The sequence below is a fragment of the Theropithecus gelada genome, chromosome 2 (genome assembly GCF_003255815.1).
Source record: "Theropithecus gelada isolate Dixy chromosome 2, Tgel_1.0, whole genome shotgun sequence".
Classification (NCBI taxonomy): Eukaryota; Metazoa; Chordata; class Mammalia; order Primates; family Cercopithecidae; genus Theropithecus; species Theropithecus gelada.
Window position 1 is genome coordinate 71419908 of NC_037669.1, and position 20923 is coordinate 71440830.

Below are 20923 nucleotides of genomic sequence, written 5' to 3' on the forward strand. Positions count from 1 at the left end.
CCCCACAAATTAAAAAAAAAAAAAAAAAAAAAAAAAAAAAAAAAAAAAAAAAAAAAAAAAAAAGAAAGAACTAATGCCAATCTTTCTTAAATTCTCCCCAACAAAAAATGGAGGAGGAGGAAACACTTTCCAGTTCTTTTTGTGAGGTCAGAAATACCCTGATATCAATACAGCACGAAGATACTACAAGAAGAAAAAAACTCTACAGACTAATATCCCTTATAAATATTAATGTAAAAATACTCAAAAATACTAGCAACCTGAATTCAGCAGGATGTTAAGAGTGAGATACATTTCTGGGACACATGGATAATTCAGCATATAAAAAATGATAAATGTAATATGTCACATGAACAGAATGAAGAAAAAAAACCCAATCATCTCCATTGACACAGAAAAATCATTCGACAAAATTTAACACCCTTTCATGATAAAAATACTCAATAAACCAGAAATAGAAGGGAACTTCCTCAACATGGTAAGGGCCATATATGAAATAAATCGCACCTAAGATTATACTCAATGTTGAAAGCCTGAAAAATTTTCCTCTAACATGAGGAAGAGAAGGGTAGCTTTTGCCACTTCTATTCAATATAGTACAAGAAGTTTTGTCAGAGCAATTAGATAAGAGAAAAGGGCATACATATTGAAAAGGAAATAGTAAAATTATCCCTGCTTTCAGATGACATGATTTTATCCATAGGAAACCCTAAGGATTCCACAAAAACTTTTAGAACCAATAAATGAATTAAGCAACGTTGCGGGGTACAAAATCAATTCACACAAATTAGTTGCATTTCTATACATCAGCAATGAACAATCCAAATAAGAAACTAAGAAAATGATTTTTTTTTACAGTAGCATCAAAAAGAATAAAATACTTAGGAATAAGTTAACTGTGGAGACAAAAGATTTGTACACCGACAATTATAAACTGCTAAAAAAATTAAAGATGACATAATTAGGTGAAAAGACATTCTACATTTATGATTTGGAAGAATATTGTTAAGACGACAATATTACCCAAAGAAATCTACCAATTCAATGCAAGTCTTATCAAAATCACAATGGTGTTTTTTACAGAAAAGAAAAAAAAGCATCCTAAAATTCACATGCAATCTCTAGAAACTCCAAATGACCAAAACAACCTTGAAACAAGAACGAAGTTGGAGACATCATACTCCCAGATCTTAAACTGTACCACAAAGCTATACTGATCAAAACAGTGTGGTATTGGCATAAGGCACAGACTAAAGGGAAAAAAACAGAGAGCCCAGCAATAAACCTTCATAATTATGCTCATTTATATATATACACACATATGTGTATGTGTATATATGTATATATATGTATACACACACACACACACACATATATATATATATTTTTTTTTGGGAATGCCAACACCACTCAGTGGGGAAAGGAGGATTTTTTTTTTTTTTTGAGATTATCACCCAGGCTGGAGTGCAGTGGTGCGATCTCAGCTCACTGCAACTTCTACCTCATGGGTTCAAGCAATTCTCCTGTCTCTGCCTCACAAGTAGATGGGGTTTTGCCATGTTGGCCAGGCTGGTCTCGAACTCATGGTCTCAAGTGATCCACCCACCTTGACCTCCCAAAGTGCTGGGATTACAGGTGTGAGCCACCATGCGTGCCCAGCCCAGGACTTGTCTTTTCAGCAAATGGCACTGGGAAAACTGGATATCTGCATGTGAAAATAATAAAGTGGGACCTTTACTTTATGCCACATACGAAAATGAACTCAAAAGGAATCAAAGTTAATAGCTACAACTATAAAACTCTCAGAATAATACATAGCAGAAAATCTTCATCACATTAGATTTGACACTGAGTTTTTAAAATGTGACACCAAAAGCATAAATAGATAAATAAATAGCAACAAAAAAGCAAATAAATAAATAGGACTCCATCAAAATATAATGCTTCTGTGCATCAAAGAACACCAATGAGAATGTGAAAAGGGAATTCAAAGAATGGGAGAAAATACTTGCAATATTACCTGATAAGCGATTAATATCCAGAATATATAAAGATTTTCACAACTCAACAACTACACAATTAAAAAAATGAGCAGAAGACTTCAATAGGTACCTCTCCAAATAATCTATACAAATAACTAATAAGACATAATATGCTCAACATTATTGATCATTAGGGAATGTCAAAATCAAAATTACAGTGAGATATCACTTCACACTCATTAGGATAGCTATTATAAAAAACTGGAAAATAAGTATTGGTAAGATATAGGGAAACTGGAACACTTGTGCATTACTGTTGAGAGTGTAAAATGGTGCCACTGCTTAGTGGCAGTTTGGTGGTTCCACAAAACCTTAAATAGAGAATTACCATTCTATTCCCATACAATTACCATATGACTCAGCAATTTTACTCCAGGTATATGCACAAAAGAAATGAAAGCAGGAACTTGAACAGATATTTGTACATAAATGTTAATAGCAGGATTATTCACAATAGTCAAAAGGTGGTACCAACTCAAATGTCCATCAACAGATGAACGGATAAACAAAATGTGGTATACCTATACAATGGAATAGTATTCAGCCATAACAAGGAAACAAATTCTGATGTGTGCTACTACATGAATGAACCTTGAAATTATCATGTTCAGTGAAATAAACTAGACACAAAAGGACAAATATTGTATGATTCCACTTATTTGAGACACTTACAACAGGCAAATCCAAAGACACAGAAAGTTAGAATTTACCAGGGTCTTGGGGGAGGGACAGACGGGGAATTATTTGATGGGTACAGAGTTTCTGTTTGGGATAGTAAAAAAAGTTCTGGATAGAGATAGTGGTAATGGTTACATGATATTGTGACTATATCTAATGCCACTGGGCTGTACACATAAACAGTTAAAGTGGTAAATTTTATATTAAATATGTATTTTACATGACAAAAATAAATTTAAAAAATACTAGCACAAACATAATAAAGATAAAAAAATAAATGCTCACAGAAGGATGTCTAGTATTAAACATGGTACTGGAGGTCCTAGCCAGGGGAGAAAAAGCTATAAATCCCTTTTGGAGACCTAATGTACAGTGTGATGACAATAGTTAATAAAAATTTATTAAATCTGTGAGGCTGGCAAGATGGCTGAATAAGAACAGCTCCAGTCTGCAGCTCCCAGCACGATCAATGCAGAAGGTGGGTAATTCCAACTGAGGTACCTGGCTCATCTCATTGGGACTGGTTAGACAGTGGGTACAGCAGCCCAGGGAGAGTGAGCAGAAGCAGGGTGGGGCGTCACCTCACCCAGGAAGTGTAAGGGGTTGGAGAACTCCCTCACCTAGCCAAGGGAAGCTGCGAGGGACTGTGCTGTGAGGAACAGTGTATTCTGGCCCAGATACTATGCTTTTCCCATGGTCTTTACAACCTGCATACCAGGAGATTGCCTCGGGTGCCTACACCACTAAGGCCCTGGATTTCAAGCACAAAATTGGGCAGTCATTTGGGCAGACGCCGAGCTAGCCGCAGGAGTTTTGTTTTTCATACCCCAGTGGCACCTAGAATGCCAGCGAGACAGAACCATTCACTCCCCTGGAAAGGGGGCTGAAACCAGGGAGCCAAGTGGTCTAGCTTAGTGGATCCTACCCCCATGGAGCTCAGCAAGCTACGATCTACTGGCTTGAAATTCTCACTGCCAGTACAACAGTCTGAAGTTGACCTGGGATGCTGGAACTTGGTGGGGGGAGGGGTGTCCACCATTACTGAGGCTTGAGTAAGTGGTTTTCCCCTCACAGTGTAAGCAAAGCTGCCAGGAAGTTCGAACTGGGTGGAGCCCACCATAGCTAGGCAAAGCTGCTGTAGCCAGACTGCCACTCTAGATTCTTCCTCTCTGGGCAGGCCATCTCTGAAAGAAAGGCAGCAGCCCCAGTCAGGGGCTTATAGATAAAACTCCCATCTTCCTGGGACAGGGCATCTGGGGGAAGGGGTGGCGGTGGGCGCAGCTTCAGCAGACTTAAATGTTCCTGCCTGCTGACTTTGAAGAGAGCAGCAGAGTGCTCGAGCTCTGCTAAGGGACAGCCAGTCTCCTCAAGTGGGTCCCTGATCCCTGTGCTTCCCCCAGAGAGAAACATCCCAGCAGGGGTGTTTCTCATATAACAGACACCTCATATAGGAGAGTTCTGGCTAGCATCTGGTGGGTGCGCCTCTGGGACAAAGCTTCCAGAGGAAGGAACAGGTAGCAATCTTTGCTGTTCTACAGCCTCTGCTGGGGATACCTAGGCAAACAGGGTCTGGAGGGTCCTCCAGCAAACCTGCAGGAGAGGGGCCTGACTATTAGATGGAAATCTACCAAACAGAAAGGAATATCATTATCATCAACAGAAAGGACATCCACACAAAAACCCCATCTGAAGGACACCAACATCAAAGACCAAAGGTAGATAAATCCATGAAGATGGGGGAAAAAATGTGCAAAAAGGCTGAAAATACCAAAAACCAGAATGCCTCTTCTTCTCCAAAGGATCACAACTCCTCACCAGCAAGGGAACAAAACTAGATGGAGAATAAGTTTGACAAATTGACAGAAGTAGGATTCAGAAGGTGGGCAATAACAAACTCCTCTGAGCTAAAGGAGAATGTTTTAACCTAATGCAAGGAAGCTAAGAACCTTGAAAAAAGGCTAGAGGAATTGCTAACTAGAATAGCCAGTTTAGAGAAGAACATAAATGATCTGATGGAGCTGAAAAACACAGCATGAGAATTTTGTGAGGCATACACAAGTATCAATAACTGAATTGATCAAGCAGAAGAAAGGATATCAGAGACCAAAGATCAACTTACAGAAATGAAGTGTGAATACAAGATTAGAGAGAAAAGAATGAAAAGGAATGAACAAAATCTCCAAGAAATATGGGACTATGTGAAAAGACCAAATATACATTTGATTGGTGTGCCAGAAAGTGACAAGGAGAATGGAATCAAGTTGGAAAACACTCTTCAGGATATTATCCAGGAGAACTTCCCCAACCTAGCAAGGCAGGCCAACTTTCAAATTCAGGAAATACAGAAAACAGCTCTAAGATGCTCCTTGAGAAAAGCAACCCCAAGACACATAATCATCAGATTCACAAAGGTCAAAATGAAGGACAAAATGTTAAGGGCAGCTAGAAAGAAAGGTTGAGTTACCCACAAAGGGAAGCCTATCAGACTAACAGCAGATATCTCTGCAGAAAACCTACAAGCCAGAGGAGAGTGAGGGCCAATATTCAACATTCTTAAAGAAAATAATTTTCAATCCAGGATTTCATATCCAGCCAAACTGAGATTCATAAGTGGAGAAATAAAGTCCTTTGTAGACAAGCAAATGCTGAGAGATTTTATCACCACTAGGCCTGTCTTATAAGAGCTCCTGAAGGAAGCACTAAATATGGAAAGGAAAAACCGGTACCAGTCACGGCAAAAACACACCAAATTGTAAAGACCATCAACCCTATGAAGAAACTGCATCAACTAATGGGCAAAATAACCAGCTAGCATCATAATGATAGTGTGTGTGATCAAATTCACACATAATAATATTAACTTTAAATATAAATGGACTAAATGCTCAGTCTCAGGATACAAAAATCAATGTGCAAAAATTACAAGCATTTCTATATATCAATAACAAACAGAGAGCCAAATTATGAGTGAACTCCCATTCACAATAGCTACAAAGAGAATAAAATACCTAGGAATGCAACTTACAAGGGATGTGAAGGACCTCTTCAAGGAGAACTACAAACCACTGCCCAAGGAAGTAAGAGAGGACACAAATGGAAAAACATTCCATGCTCATGGATAAGAAGAATCAATATTGTGAAAATCACCATACTGCCCAAAGTAATTTATAGATTCATAGCTATCCCCATCAAGCTGCCATTGACTTTCCTCACAGAATTAGAAAAAAATACTTTAAATTTCATATGGAACCAAAAAAGAACCCATATAGCTAAGACAATCCTAAGCAAAAAGAACAAGGCTGGAGGCATCACGCTACCTGACTTCAAACTATTCTACAAGGCTACAGTAACCAAAACAGCATGGTACTGGTACCAAAACAGATATGTAGACTAATGAAACAGAACAGAGGCCTCAGAAATAACACACATCTACAACCATCTGGTCTTTGAGAAACCTGACAAAAACAAGCAATGGGGAAAGGATTCCCTACTTAATAAATGGTGTTGGGAAAAGTGGCTAGCCATATGCAGAAAACTGAAACTGGACCCCTTCCTTACACCTTATACAAAAATTAACTCAAGATGGATTAAAGACTTAAACATAAGACTTGAGCCATAATAACTCTAGAAGAAATCCTAGGCAATCATTCAGGACATAGGCATGGGCAAAGACTTCATGACTAAAACACCAAAAACAATGGCAACAAAAGCGGCAATTGACAAATTGGATGTAACGAAACTAAGGAGCTTCTGCACAGCAAAAGAAACTATCAGAGTGAACAGGCAACCTACAGATGGGAGAAAATTTTTACAACCTATCCATCTGTCAAAGGGCTAATATCCAGAATCTACAAGGAACTTAAACAAATTTACCAGAAAAAAAAAAAAAACCATCAAAAAGTGGGCAACAGATATAAACAGACACTTCTCAAAAGACATTGATGTGGCCAACAAACATATATAAAAAGAAAGCTCATGATCACTGGTCATTAGAGAAATGCAAATCAAAAACACAATGAGATACCATCTCACACCAGTTAGAATGACCATGATTAAAAGGTCAGGAAACAACAGATGCTGGAGAGGATGTGGAGAAATGGGAATGGTTTTACACTGTTGGTGGGAGTGTAAGTTCAACCATTGTGGAAGACAGTGTGGTGATTCCTCAAGGATCTAAAACCAGAAATACCATTTGACCCAGCAATTCTATTACTGGGTATATACCCAAATAATTATAAATAGTTCTACTATAAAGAGACATGCACACATATGTTTACTGCAACACTGTTCACAATAGCAAAGACTTAGAATCAACCCAAATGCCCATCAATGATAGACTGGATAAAGAAAATGTGGCACATATATACCATGGAATACTATGCAGCCATAAAAAAGGCTGAGTTTATGTCCTTTGCAGGGACATGGATGAAGCTGGAAACCATCATTCTCAGCAAACTAACACAAGAACAGAAAACCAAACACCACATGTTCTCACTCATAAGTTGGAGTTGAACAATGAGAAGAGATGGACACAGGGAGGGGAACATCACACACCAGGGCCTGTCAGTAGGTAGAGAGCTACGGGAGGGATAGCATTAGGAGAAATACCTAATGTAGATGGCAGGTTGATGGGTGCAGCAAACGAACCTGGCATGCATATACATATGTAACAACCCTGAACGTTCTGCACATGTATCTGAGAACTTAAAGTTCAATTTAAAAAAGTATTCAATCTTTATAATTTGCTGAGAATAGATTTTAAGTATTCTTACTGCCAAAAAAGAGGTGACTGTGAGGTGATTAATATTTTGATAGCTTAATCTTGTTAATCGTTTCTCAATGTATATGTATATCAAAATATGTTGCAAACCTTAAATACATACTATTTTTATTTGTCCATTATACCTCAGTAAATGTGGAAGAAATAACACTCTTAAATAAGTGGCAAATTTCTTTTTGAAAAAAATATAAGACCTTATAGGAAAATTGAGAAAATGGTGAGATGATGCCAAGAAAATTGCCAAATATTTTCAATGGTGGGAAAGAAGGAGAATCCAGGAGCACAGTTGATATTTGACCAAGTAGAGAGTTTCACCAAACACTGACATGTGCATATATTCCATTCTCGGTTGCCCTTGAAATGGCCCATGCTTTGTGATAATGATACCATTTTAAGAAAATTCATAGCAAGTTATGTAGAAAAGAAATCAAAATCAGCATGAATCAAATTCTTATTGCCAGTAATTAGAGGTTGAGTAACCCACACAGTGAGATAAGTTGGGGAGGTCTTTGGGCTGCATACAAAGAACCCGAGTTTATAGACAGGTTATATTAAGTCTGTATATCTGAGTATTGCTGGTTATTTCACATGTTTCCCCCGCACTGACTCAATTACAACCAGAGACAAAATGTTAAGTAGCTATAAAGTCATTCTGTTATATTCCTACAAATAACCATCACTGCAAGAAGGCATTTGGATGGAGAATGAGAAAAGATTGTCTTGGTGGTCTGTAGAGACCTGCCCCTTGAGTCTGCACAGAGAAAAATAGAGGTACTACACTCAAAGAGAAAATCGAAAATTTTCAAACAGTCCTTGAAGCAGAAGCAGTGTAAGACACATCTAAGAGTAGCATAGTAAAAGTTTAACCTATTGGAAATGAAACCTTCTAATGAATCTTAGGGCAAAGAGTCATCATTTATAGGTAACATGAGAAGTGCAGCCATTTCAACAGTGAAATCACAGACCTTTGGAAAGTACTGTTAATGAGACTTGTACTTAAAGTGTGTAGTATGCAGGAATAGAAATCTTCAAAAGAAAAATAATTCTAGTCTTAAAGAGTTCCACTGAGAAGCAAAAAATAGCAACAAATAAACATTCAGTTCAATAATATAAAAAAGAACTGACAAGAAGTTTGAAATAATTAAGATTAAAGAATTAATTAAAAAGCAAAAATGGAGATTTGAGAGAAAACCATGAGAGCTGGATATATATAAAAGGACAAATAAAATAGATTTTTGCTAGTTTGAATTACAAAAAAGACAAGACAAGTTTGGAAGGAGAAGGAGCTTATTAGTATATCTGGAAAAGATTTTTAAGTTATAAAAATATGCTGTATAAAGCTCATGTGTATTTAAACATCTAAATTAAAGAAATGATTACTGAGATAAATATTTAAAATAGATTCATGATCAGCATACTCAAAAGTAAGTTGAAAATGGTAGAATAGATCTGTGTCCTACAGAGGAGAGGAGAAAAATATTATGTTGCTGAGTCTACAAAACTACTTAATATGTTTTAGAGCATGTGTGAGGATGATGCTGTCGACTAATTTTGTTTTTCTCCCACTTCGTATGTTGGAGTCCTAATCTTCAGTGTGAGTGTATTTGGAGACAGGATCTTTCAGAGGTAATTAAGATTAAATCAAGTCCTAAGGGTGTGGCCCTAATCCAGCAGGATTAGTGACTTTAAATAAGAAACACCAGAGGGCTTTCTTTTTCTCACTGCCACGTGAAGATATAATAAGGAAGCAGCCATCTACAAGCTGGGAAGAAAGCCTTCACCTGAAACGAAATCAGCCTGCACCTAGACTTTGGATTTCCCAGCCTCCAGACATGTGAGAAATGAATTTGTTGTTTAAGCCACCCAGTCTGTGGCACTTTGTTATGGCAACCCGAGCTAACCAATTACAGATGGAAACCTTCCCAATTTATTTTTATCAAAGTAACAAAACTAATTCCAAAACCTACAAATAGTACTGAAAAATTATGGGCCAGTCTCCTAACAGTTTAAAAATCCAAAAGAAAATATTGAATGAATTCAGCAAAATATTCAAAGAATTAACTTGACATTGTAGTTTTACATTAAAGCAGGATCAGAATAGTTGAACACTTGTAGTTTTATTAATCTCATATGCATATAAATAGGCTAAAACAAGGGTCAAAAAACTTCTTTCTGTAAAAGACCAGTGAATATGTTAGACTGTGTGCAAAAGCAGTCTCTTTTATAAGTACTCAGTTATTTCATTGTGGCCCCAAAGTAGCGTTAGGTAATATGTAAATAAATGGCTGAGGCTGTGTTTCAATATAACATTATTAAAACAAGAGTGGGTTTTGCTAACCTCTGGGACAAGGAAGAAACAAAAGATTTTATATCTCTAGAGGCTAGAAAGGGATTGATAGAATTGCACATATAGTACTTTAAATAAAAATCTCAGTAAAACAATGAATAAAATCAATTTTATGAGCATAGATAATCTTTTATAAGGAAACATGAGAAATGCAGCTTTTACAGTCAGGAAAGAAGTTACTGATGCCTAGTATTTTATTGCTATTATTCAATGTTGCACTAGATGTCTTAGCCAATGCAACAAGACAAAAAATAAATGACAGTCTAGCAGAAAAGATAACTTCTATATAATAAATTTTTTTTTCTATCCTAATATGCAAGAAAATCAACTGAAAAAATTTTAGAATGGATGCAGATTTGAATTGTGTGGTTAGATAAAAGATAAATATACAGAAAAATCAATAGTGTTCTTTATTAATACTGAAGAAGACTCCCAAATATTTTCCTGAACAGTGACATATCCTGCTAAGTGATTAGGCCCTGCTGAAGGGAAACATGGCTGTTGTGAGCCACTGTTAGGGATGGGAGTTGATGGCATCATTGGAGTGGGATACATAAAGAAGTAACTATTGAGTCTCACTGAAGAATGTAAAGAAGCCATGAATCAAGGGAAATCTATATGGTCCCCCGGATGAAAAAGTTGGTCATTGTCTGAATACTTAATCCCCAATAAAATCAGAAAAGCATGAATTTTAACTAAAAAAGTCATTCACTCAGTCGCCAAATAAGTAGTCTAGCCACCCTTCTAAGGGCTTGGTTTCATTAAAGAATAAAATGCGAAGGTTCTTGTCCTTGTAACTTCTTTCTGGCCCTTATTGAGATTACATTCTAGCCAGGCAAGATAGGCCATAAGCTATAAGCCTACTTACATATTTTAGAAGGTGGTTAAAGAGGCATAAAAGTGAGAGAAAGAAGATCAAAAGTTGAGTAGCAGTCAATTTTAAATAGTGGGGTTAGGTGTGCCCTTCCTGACGAGGAGGTGACATTTAAGCAAAAGAGGTCCAACAGGACTCCTTTAAGTCTATCTGGGGGAGAAACATCCCAGGTCCAAGTCAGTGCCAAGGCTCTAAGGCATGGATAAGAATTAGAAGAAGGAATAGAGGTAAGAGCAAGGAGCCAGCCTGACTGGAGTGAAATGAACATGTGAGGGGGTAAAAAGTAAGACATGATGTACGACAGTACAGGAAGAGGTCATGTAGTTCTAGCATTCATTGTGTGAATCTACAGTAAAATGCTAATTATTAAATAGTACAATGTTAGTATTATTGGAATAGGTTTCTTCAATTATATAATAATTGAACCTGCTATGTAGCAGGTCAATAAAACAGCCTCAATAAAATAATCATTTAGAAGAGCTAAATATTGGATAATTCATATAAGATAGGTTTGGTGTTCCATATTTAGAATAGCCACCTTGCGGGCAGGGGTGGTAAGGGAGGGGAATGATCTAGTTGAATCGTACCATGGAAGAAGAGGCAGGAGATTTGGAGTGCAAGATGGACTTGGCCTGTTATTGCTAGCTTTGAATACAGAGGAAGCAAGTCCCGGCAGGAGTCAGAAGCCTGGAATCAGTCTTCATGTTGTCACTGGTTGATCCTGTGAAAGTTATGTAGCCTTTCTGGGCCCTGATTTCCTCAGTCCCGGTCACTGTTTCCTTTCCAGAGTGCCATCGAACACTTACCAGTGCACAGTAGTGGATAAGACCCTAGGGGTATGGTGTCCAAACTTTAGTTCAAATCCTGACTTGACTAGAGAGTAGCTGTGAGACCATGGCATTTATCTAACCTCTGCTTTTCATTGTTCCCATCTGCAAAGAGGAACACAACCCCTATTATACGGGCATGAATGGGATAGATATATAATACACATTATGTAGTTTGATACTTAGGTGCTCAGTAACTGTCCCCTTTTGTTTATCAGAAGTAAAATATTCTTGAAATAAGAGAACAATAGTAATACAAGTTTACTATTTGTGTTCTGGGCACTTTTTATTACCAGAACTTCATAAGATCGGTGTTATTATTCCCATGTTACTTATCAGAAAACTGAGGCTGTAAGGGATACAAAACTTGCTCAAATAGTAAATAGACTATTTAGTAAATAGAATAAGTCTAATAGTAAATAGAATAAGTCTAACTTATTCCAGAGCTCAACTTTTAATCACTACCATTTAATGCTTTAATAATTACCCATATATGTAAGACATTTTGCATACATTACATATTTTACCTAAAAATGAGTCTGTTAAGATAAAGCCTCAATTTTCCTTTCTGATCTTAAATTGAGGCAAATAGTTCGGTGGCATATCAAGCTGTTTCCTTAGAGAATTAGAACAATTATCAGCTTCTCAGGAATCAGTAAATGGTGACATTTCTCAAAAAGTGAAATATTACAAAGGCAGTTGCTATTAATTTTTAAATAACTGCTGGAGCCTAGTCCTGACAGCAAGAAGCTCCATATATATATATATATATGGATATATATATATATATATTCTGCCTAATTTGATGAGGATGAACTTCAAAAAACAGATGAAATCTTTTTAGTTTTTCACCTCAAAGATAATTAGCTTGAAATATAAGAGATGAGAGTAAATCACAAATACTGTTATTTCAAAGACATTTCCTTCCACTTAATCCTGATTTGCTTGATGCCTTGATTCATAAAAAGTAATATTCCATCTGTATGTAAGTTTTGCACATTTTGTTCAGAAATACCATTCTTGTATTTTAGCCCTTCAATGGTAATTTCCAAGATTTCAGCTCCTCTTATTTGACAGCTATTCACAAATTGCTTGAAATCTCATGAGTATAAACAACAAATAAAGAAATATGGTAAAACTGAGAAATATCAGGAGGTCAAAGATAAAGTGAGGACATTTTTCTTTACAAGCCTGAAAGTAGTAGTTCATTCAATTCTCCTTGCTGCCTTGAAAGATCAGGAGTCATTCCTACGTCCTTTTCCTGTGGCTTGGTTATATCAGCTGGAGCCCTCACTAGCCTGGAAGGGACCTCGAGAAGACATATATGCTTGCCTGATAGTTTCAAGCAAGGTTTTACCCAATATAGCAACACAGGCATCTGGGCAGTGCTTGTAAAACTGAAATAAACATTTGTCGATCAAACCCAAAGTTTGCCCTAAAGGACTACATTTTTTAGTATTATTTCATTTCTAGCAAAACCTCTACCTTGGGATCATGTCTAGAGGCCTAAACAAGGGCCAAGTCAATTTCCTTTTTTAACTTTGGCTGACTTTCATCATGCATCATGTCTTCTCCTAAGTTGTTTACCCTGAGTTATCATTTATTGTAACCATCTAAAAAATTCATCCTAATGCTACTCAGATATTTGGCTCTACCAATCAATATCAAAAATGAAATTCTGAATGGAATAATTTTCTTATTTTGTCATTCCCATTGGATCCACCAGCCACAGGAGACAACGTGTTGGTATTTGGGTGCCAGAGTAGACAAGAAAGGGAAAGAACCTGTATTTGCTTTGGAAAATTATTCATCCTTTTACAAACCATGGACTCTGACTGCGTATCTCTTAATGAAATGTTTCTAAACCTAACCAAACTGCCAGAAAGAAATTTGTAATAAAACCCGGCCTTTTGTATCACTATTTTCTTTTTTTTTTCACCTCATTACTATGACAAAAAGTATATTAGTGTCTGAACATTTCATCAGTTCCAAGAACTGCAGCTGTAGGCACTTCGTAAAATGGAAATTGGTGACTGGTTGGGTTCTTTATTGCATGTCTACCACACCCATAATTGTTTAATTTGTATTGCATGTGTACACTCAAATCTTATACATGGTGTACCAGGCCTGGGAAGCTCGGTTGGTGATAGCAGAAGTTACCTTAAAATGGTTTGAGAGGTGAGTTTGGTGATTTGGGTTGTGCAATAGGTAAAAAACCTAAAACATTGTAGAATATTGAATTATTCTAAAATAATATCTTACATATTCCCTTCCAGTGTCACTGGTATTTTATCCTATGGTTCAGGAACCATTTGAGCAACCAGAGCCAATTCTCCAAAACTGACCCCACAAAACAACTGACTGGGGCAGACGAAAAATCCATGTGTCCCCTAGGGAGCAAGTCTCCTCTGCTTCTCAAGCAGTGCAGGAAGGTTCATTGTTGGGCCACATATGACAGTGATGGAGACATTTGTCAGAGGGGGGAGTTCTGAGCAGCTGGGATCTTCATCATGGCAGATGAGAACAGGATTGATATGCCAGTAATAAATCTTCTATCACTGAAGAAATTAGTGATCTGTTCTGCTATATTTTGCTTTGACAAACTCTCAAAAGGGGAAAAATCCACCTTAATAAGAGGACTTTTTAAATATTAGGATTCGACTAATAGATGTAAGGGAAGAGGGCCAGGGTCCACCTGGGACTCTTGTTTAGATAGACACCAGCCCCTTGTTTATCTTAGTGTTGAGAAAAATTGATTTTTTTGTTTCATAGACTGTGTTGCTTCCCCGCCCCATGCCATTCAATAGTCAGACCACAATCCTGGCTGACTGAGCCCTTGGCAGACCCCAGAGACACACCAGGAAATATGAAGCCATGATACTCTAAGGGATTACATCTAGATGGAAAAGGAAAACCCTATTCTCAGAAACAATTAGTGAACAATTATGTTTTATGAATATTTTAAGAGATCGTTGCATTGTCGGGTAGCCAAAGAAATTTCACATAGTGGAAGGATTAAGCTTTAAAGCTAAATTGAATTTAAATAGCATTTTATCTGTTTGAATATTTGGCTGGTTATGTTGTAATTCGTATGGTTTCTCTTACCTCTTGAAAAAGTGAGCCTCAAACTTTGCAAGTGCTCGGATCACCTGGGGAATGCATTAGAGGTACAGTTTTGGGTGCTCCCTCATACACGCATGTGGCTTCAGACATTCAGAACTGAGCCTTTCCTTAGGTGATATCTTTTTTAGAATAGAGTCAGGTATAGTTTATAAATTGTAGCAATTTCTCTTCCTGTGAACATTTAGAAATATTAATTATCTCCACTTCTAACAAATGAATTGGAAACCTAACTAGGATTCAAATAAAAAGCCTGACTCAAGGCTGGCCACCTTGGGCAGCTGGCACAGGGCTGGGGAGGGGGTCTCTGAGTGGGTACCTCCCGAGAACAAGAGGAGATGGGATAACTGTGGACAGCGGGATCTGGGAGAGAAGGAAAGGGAACAGAGAGATTTGGTAGGTTTCCCATTATGTTAGGAAGTGTGGATACTGAGGTTTCTATGGGGGTTTGGGTCCTGTTTCTGCCACATCCCAGCCACGTGAACCTGTGCAAGTTCCTTGGCCCCTGTAAACGGTAGGTCTTCAGCTAACTTGGATATCAGTGCTGCTTATCTGAACTGGTATTAATATGAGCAATATTTATTTACTCAAGAGGGTTGTTGTGTGTGTGTTAAATAATTTAACATCTGTGAAACTTGGTAGAATAAAAGTCAATTAATTATTCTTTGTGTGTTTAGTTTATTTTAAAATTTTGAAATATTCCATATCATTGTTTGTATTGTCTTGTTAAAATGGTTTATATGGTATGTAATAAATATATTGCATTTTTTAATAGTTCAGACTTTTTAAATTTTAAAATGAAGAAAAATTGAGTGCAATTTCTTGGGCCTTATCCTGAGAGATTTTTAGCTTAGGAACTGTGGGGTGGGCCCCAGGAATCTGCATTTTGGAAGCACTCCTAGGGATTGTATTATAGATAATACCTGAGCTACCTTTGGAAAACTAGTGTATATACTCAGAGTTCCTTATTGCAAAGAGAAACATTCTGTAAATTCTGTATATATATGTGGGGACATCACACATTTATGGGTGCTCAGTAAATGTGTGATAAATGAAGGAATGAACAGGTAAATGAAAAAGAAGACTAATTCTATATTTCTCACCTTCAGTACTGTTGACATGTTGGGCCAGATAATTCTTTATTGTGGGAGCTGTCCTGAGTATGGTAGGATGTTTAGGAGCATCCCTGATTTCCACCCACCAGATGCCAATGGTACCCTCTCTAGTCATGACTAAATTGTCACCAGATAACCAAATGTCCCCTGCAGGCCAAGTCATCCTGTTTGAGCCAGTCTCATAGGTTGATGCAACAGCATAAGGGAAGACCCCTAGCACGTGCGGGGCACACAACATGCATTAAATAAACATTAGCACCATCGTGTAAATCATGGCCATTTCTTAAGACCATTTTGGATGTTGAATTTTTAAAATGACCTTCAGACGAACTGAAGGAAGGACAGACTAGATGGAGCATTCCAACAGGAAGGTTTGTTTGCTGGTTCTGCAGGCCTTCTTGTAAGGTTAGATAATTATTTTCTTTTTCAGAATATCTGAATATGAACACAGGAAGAAAGTTAATTTGATTTTGAGCATGCCTAGTGGATGTCTGGCCCTTAATTTTTAAAAAATGTTATGGGTTGTAATTTACCAGTGTGATTCCCATTAATCCCATAGGGAGTCAATGAATAAATCCATACACAAGATTTGAAAATGTAACCTTGGATAGGATCCGCTTGTTATATTCATGAGAATTATGATTGCCTACACATGGACACATTTCTTTTCTCCCTCTCCATTAAAATTTTAAAGCCACACACTTAGCAAAAGGAACTCATTTTGTCAAGAAAGCAAATAGAAAAAAGAAATTAAAAATGTTACTGTGATAAACATTATCTTTACTTCATTATTTAAACATTTGGCCATTCTTAATAGCTTTAACCAAACAATTGAGTTTCCCTGGGGTCAGAGGCAAGCGAGGCTGTGGTGTGAACTAGAAGTAGATGACTTTGTGCTTTCTTGCATCGCAGGAAACAATGAGGATTAGTATCCTCATAGAAGCACACAAGGATGTGTATCATCTCAGACTGAATTCTGCCTTTTACTGGGGATTCAAAATAATGAATTAGGAACTTTAGTAAGATAGGTAAAATGAAAGAAATACTCAATAGGCATCTTACCTTCCTTCTGCCTGAATTCTACCATGTCAGTAGCTACCACTGTAACAGCTATGGCAACCGCAACACCAACAACGCCACAAAACAATGCCTATTTCTACTAGCAGAACTGCTACTACCACTACAAACCTCTTCCCTACAACTGCTCTTACAATGCAATAACAACTACCATTGCTACCACATAGCCACAATGACAACAAGAACACTACTACTATTACTACTGCTACTCTTTTACTAATTCTGGAAAATAACTGTGTTGAGAACTTATCATTTCATGGATTTCACCACCATCCTCTGACATAAGTATTATGACCCCACTTTGACTAATTAGTTTGACTCAGGTGCTCATAGAATGCAGTTTTAGGGTCCCAGAAAGTTCACTCAAGGTGTCACTCTGGATCTCCTCTTCAATGATGTGATGCTTTACATTGTGTCCCAGGTGGCCATACAACCTTGGGCAGGCAGCTTCACCTTCCCGGAACTTGGCCATCATGCTTATACAACGCAGAGGATGGATTAGATCATTCACAAATAGTTCCCTCTATTCCCTCTCAGATTGATTGTATCACCATATTATGTGAGCTGGGAGCACTGTGGCATCACATAGTGACATATAACTGAATGTTCATTTTGTCCTCTGGGTTCTCATGGGGATGGCCGCCTAGAGCTGTGGTCTAGCCAACAGGCAATGATTGAATTTGTCCTCTCCTGGCCAATAGAACAACATTAAGATCAGGATCCTCAGTGTCTACACCAGGAGGGGCGATGGAGTAGAACATTTTTATTTGAACTTTGCCTTTCTTTATGGTTCAGAAAATGATGACCATGGAAACCGCATAAGTTAGACTTCCTTCAAAAGCATATTAACTCAAGAGAAAGACTGAGGGAGGATTAGTAAGTGGGAAGAACAAGGTCAGGCCTTTCTGTGAATAACAGAATTGTGAATGACAAAAACATGCTTAGTTTTGTTATTCATAATAGCAAAAAGTGAATGTCATATATATGCCCATGAGGAGGGGGCTGGCTAAATAAATTATGAAACTCTTCTACAACATGATACCAAGCAGCCATTAAAAATGATTCCATATTTGATACAGAATGATACCCATTTAAGTAAATGACAAAATAAAATTTCTATATAGCATAATCCCATTCCTCCTCAAATTCTCAACATTTCAAACTCTACAAGTACAAGCAAACTTTAAAAAAATATACAAAAATATCAGTCATAGGTATCTCTTGGCAGTGGGATTAAATACTTTTTTTATGTATAAATTGTTGATAGTAAGTAGAAAAACATAAAGCTATTTCTAATTAGGGAAAATTTAGATGTGGGGGTTATAAGTATACTCTAGTGATAAAGCCCTTCTTTGAAATGATTTTCCTCTCAACTTTGCAAATCGTCTGTAGATTTAATTTTCATGCCACATTGGAAAATCAGGCCTCTTCTTGTTAGAAACTCAAATCCCCTATCTGATCAGCCATGTTATTTGGAAGCTTTGATTCTAAATAACTTGTAGCTTCTTATGAAGGTTAAATCCTCCCAGATGGAAAAGGGACAATACTGGCATGTGCAAAAGGATGCTCCATGAGTTCTGACAGCACCTCCTGTGAACACTGCTAGAACAAGTGCCAAACTTCAAAGACAACTATTTTGAAGGAAACAATGCTTATTTAGACATATACATTATAAGGTGTAAACTAAGAAAAGTACTCTTTAAAAAGCACATTAATGAACACACAGAAAGGCAGCCCTCTTTTTAGCGTAAGTTTATGCTAAAATTATATACAATTTTCAAATTAAGTCCTTTCAATCTCTAGTCTTGCCTCTCAGATTCATTTTGGTTTGCTAATCTATTTTCCTCCATCAGTTTTCTCTTTGTGCACAGTGCATTCTGGGCTCTTTTTTTTTTTTCCTAGAGGCCTGGAGGCATTTTAATGGGCTATGTCAACAAATGAGCTTAATTGATCCTGTTGGGCTTTCATTTAGGCAAGGATGGTGAGGAGCGGATGGCTCAGTGCTCTTCTGAAAATTATAGTTTTACAAAAATGCATTTCCATCTGATTTTATTTGCTGAAGGAAATATTCACTTCTGTGTTGTTCAATATATATTAATCACTATATTGCAAGCATCCGCACTTTATTTTTTTGAGATACTCTGTCACCCCTGCTGGAGTGCAGTGGTGCGATTTTGGCTCACTGCAACCTCTGCCTCCCGGGCTCAAGCGATCCTCCCACCTCAACCTCCTGAGCAGCCAGGACCACAGGCATGCACTACCATTCCTGGCTAATTTCTTGTATTTTTGGTAGAGACAGGATTTTGCCATGTTGGGCTGGTCTCAAACTCTTGAGCTCAAGTGATCTGCCTGCCTCAACCTCCCAAAGTGCTGGGATTACAGGTGTGAACCACTGGGCCCAGCCTATCCCTACTTTAAAAGACATGTTTCCCCAACTCTGCTGGTATGAATCCTAGACCACCATTTGGTAATTTATGGTAGCTATTCTTCAAAGAGGTTCAATGGCTATCAAAGACCTTCTCGAAGTCTTCCCTCCCAGAAAACCCTGGTGGGGTGAGACTGAGAAGTAAAAGACCAATTTACCAGAGGACTAAGAACTAGGTCAAGAGCCATATCAAACTTGGGTCAAACATTTTTGTCGAGTACCTCTCAATTCTCCCAGAAGGGTTTGTCCTCTCCACTATCCTCTTAGGCTGCCCAAGACTCAGTGATTTAGCATCCTTTCTGTCTGTCCTAAACACATTCCTTAAAACAACGTCCAGTGCTAGCAACTTCATTCTGCTGGTCGCCTCCCAACACACACGCTGCAGAAAGTGCTTTGATCATATCATTTTCCTATCCTCTGATCCACCTTCTGGTGTTCAGCGGTGCTGCTTGGCATTATTAACACATCGGTTCAGTCTCCCACATGCTTCCTGACACCTCCTCCCTTCTCAAAATGCTAACATCTCCTTCTGCTCACCATTCTTTGATGACTTTGCTGTTTCCTTCAGAGACAATTAAAGCAATAACAAGAGAACTTCCACAAACTCCCATCTCCACAACCACTTACCTTTCAGCAGGTGTGTCTATATGCTGTGTCTTCCTTCTTGTCACCGTAGGTGAACCAGCCACATTTCTCCCCAAAGGCAACACTTTCCCTTGTGTACAAGAGCTCATCCTCTCTGCGCCGAAACACTGCTCCTGCAATTAATTCCCTGCTCTCTTCCCCCTACGTCATCAATTCTGGCTCCTCTACTAGATTATTCCCAGCTGTGTAGAACACGTTGCAATCTCTGCCACCTTTAAACAATCTTCCTTGATTCCATTGCTCCCTCCAGCTAAAGCTTCACTTATCTGCTCTGCTTTTACAAACCTCCTCTAAGAATGATCTATGCTAATGGTCTCCACATTCTCCCTGAACTTATTCAACCAGTTTTTTTTTTTTTTCAGGTGTTTCTACAGAACCCACTGAAACTACTTTCAGCAGTGTTGCCAATGAATTCCTTGTTGCCAATTATAATAACCACCTGTCTCTTTTCTCATTTCCTCCCATTGAGTATTCTAAATACAGCAACCAGACATCAGTTAAATCATGTCATGCCTCTACTCAAAACTCTTTCCTGGCTCCTCTTTGTATGAAGTCCTGATAATTTTACACAATATCTTGCATGACATGGCCCGCATTACCTCCCAGCTCTCAGCTCATCTTCCTCTTCCTCTTGCTCACTCTACCTCACTCAGTCACATCATCTTCTTGCTACTGCTTGAATAATTCAGGTGCACATCCATCTCAGGGCCTTTTCATGGGCTATTTTCTCTCTGTTACATGCATGGCACACTTCCTCAAATCCTCCAGGTATCTGCTTATATGTGACTCCATCATTGAGGTAAACTCTGTCTACTCCATTTACAAATTTACTTTATCCCAGCTCTTGTCACTCCCTTATTCCAATTAGGCTTGTCACTTATTTGTTACTTACTTATTACGTTTCTTGTCTGTCCAGTGTGAGAGCTCTTTGAAGGATATGATTTTGTGTACCAGCTTTGAGGACCGCTCTTGGCACAGTACACACTCAGTAAA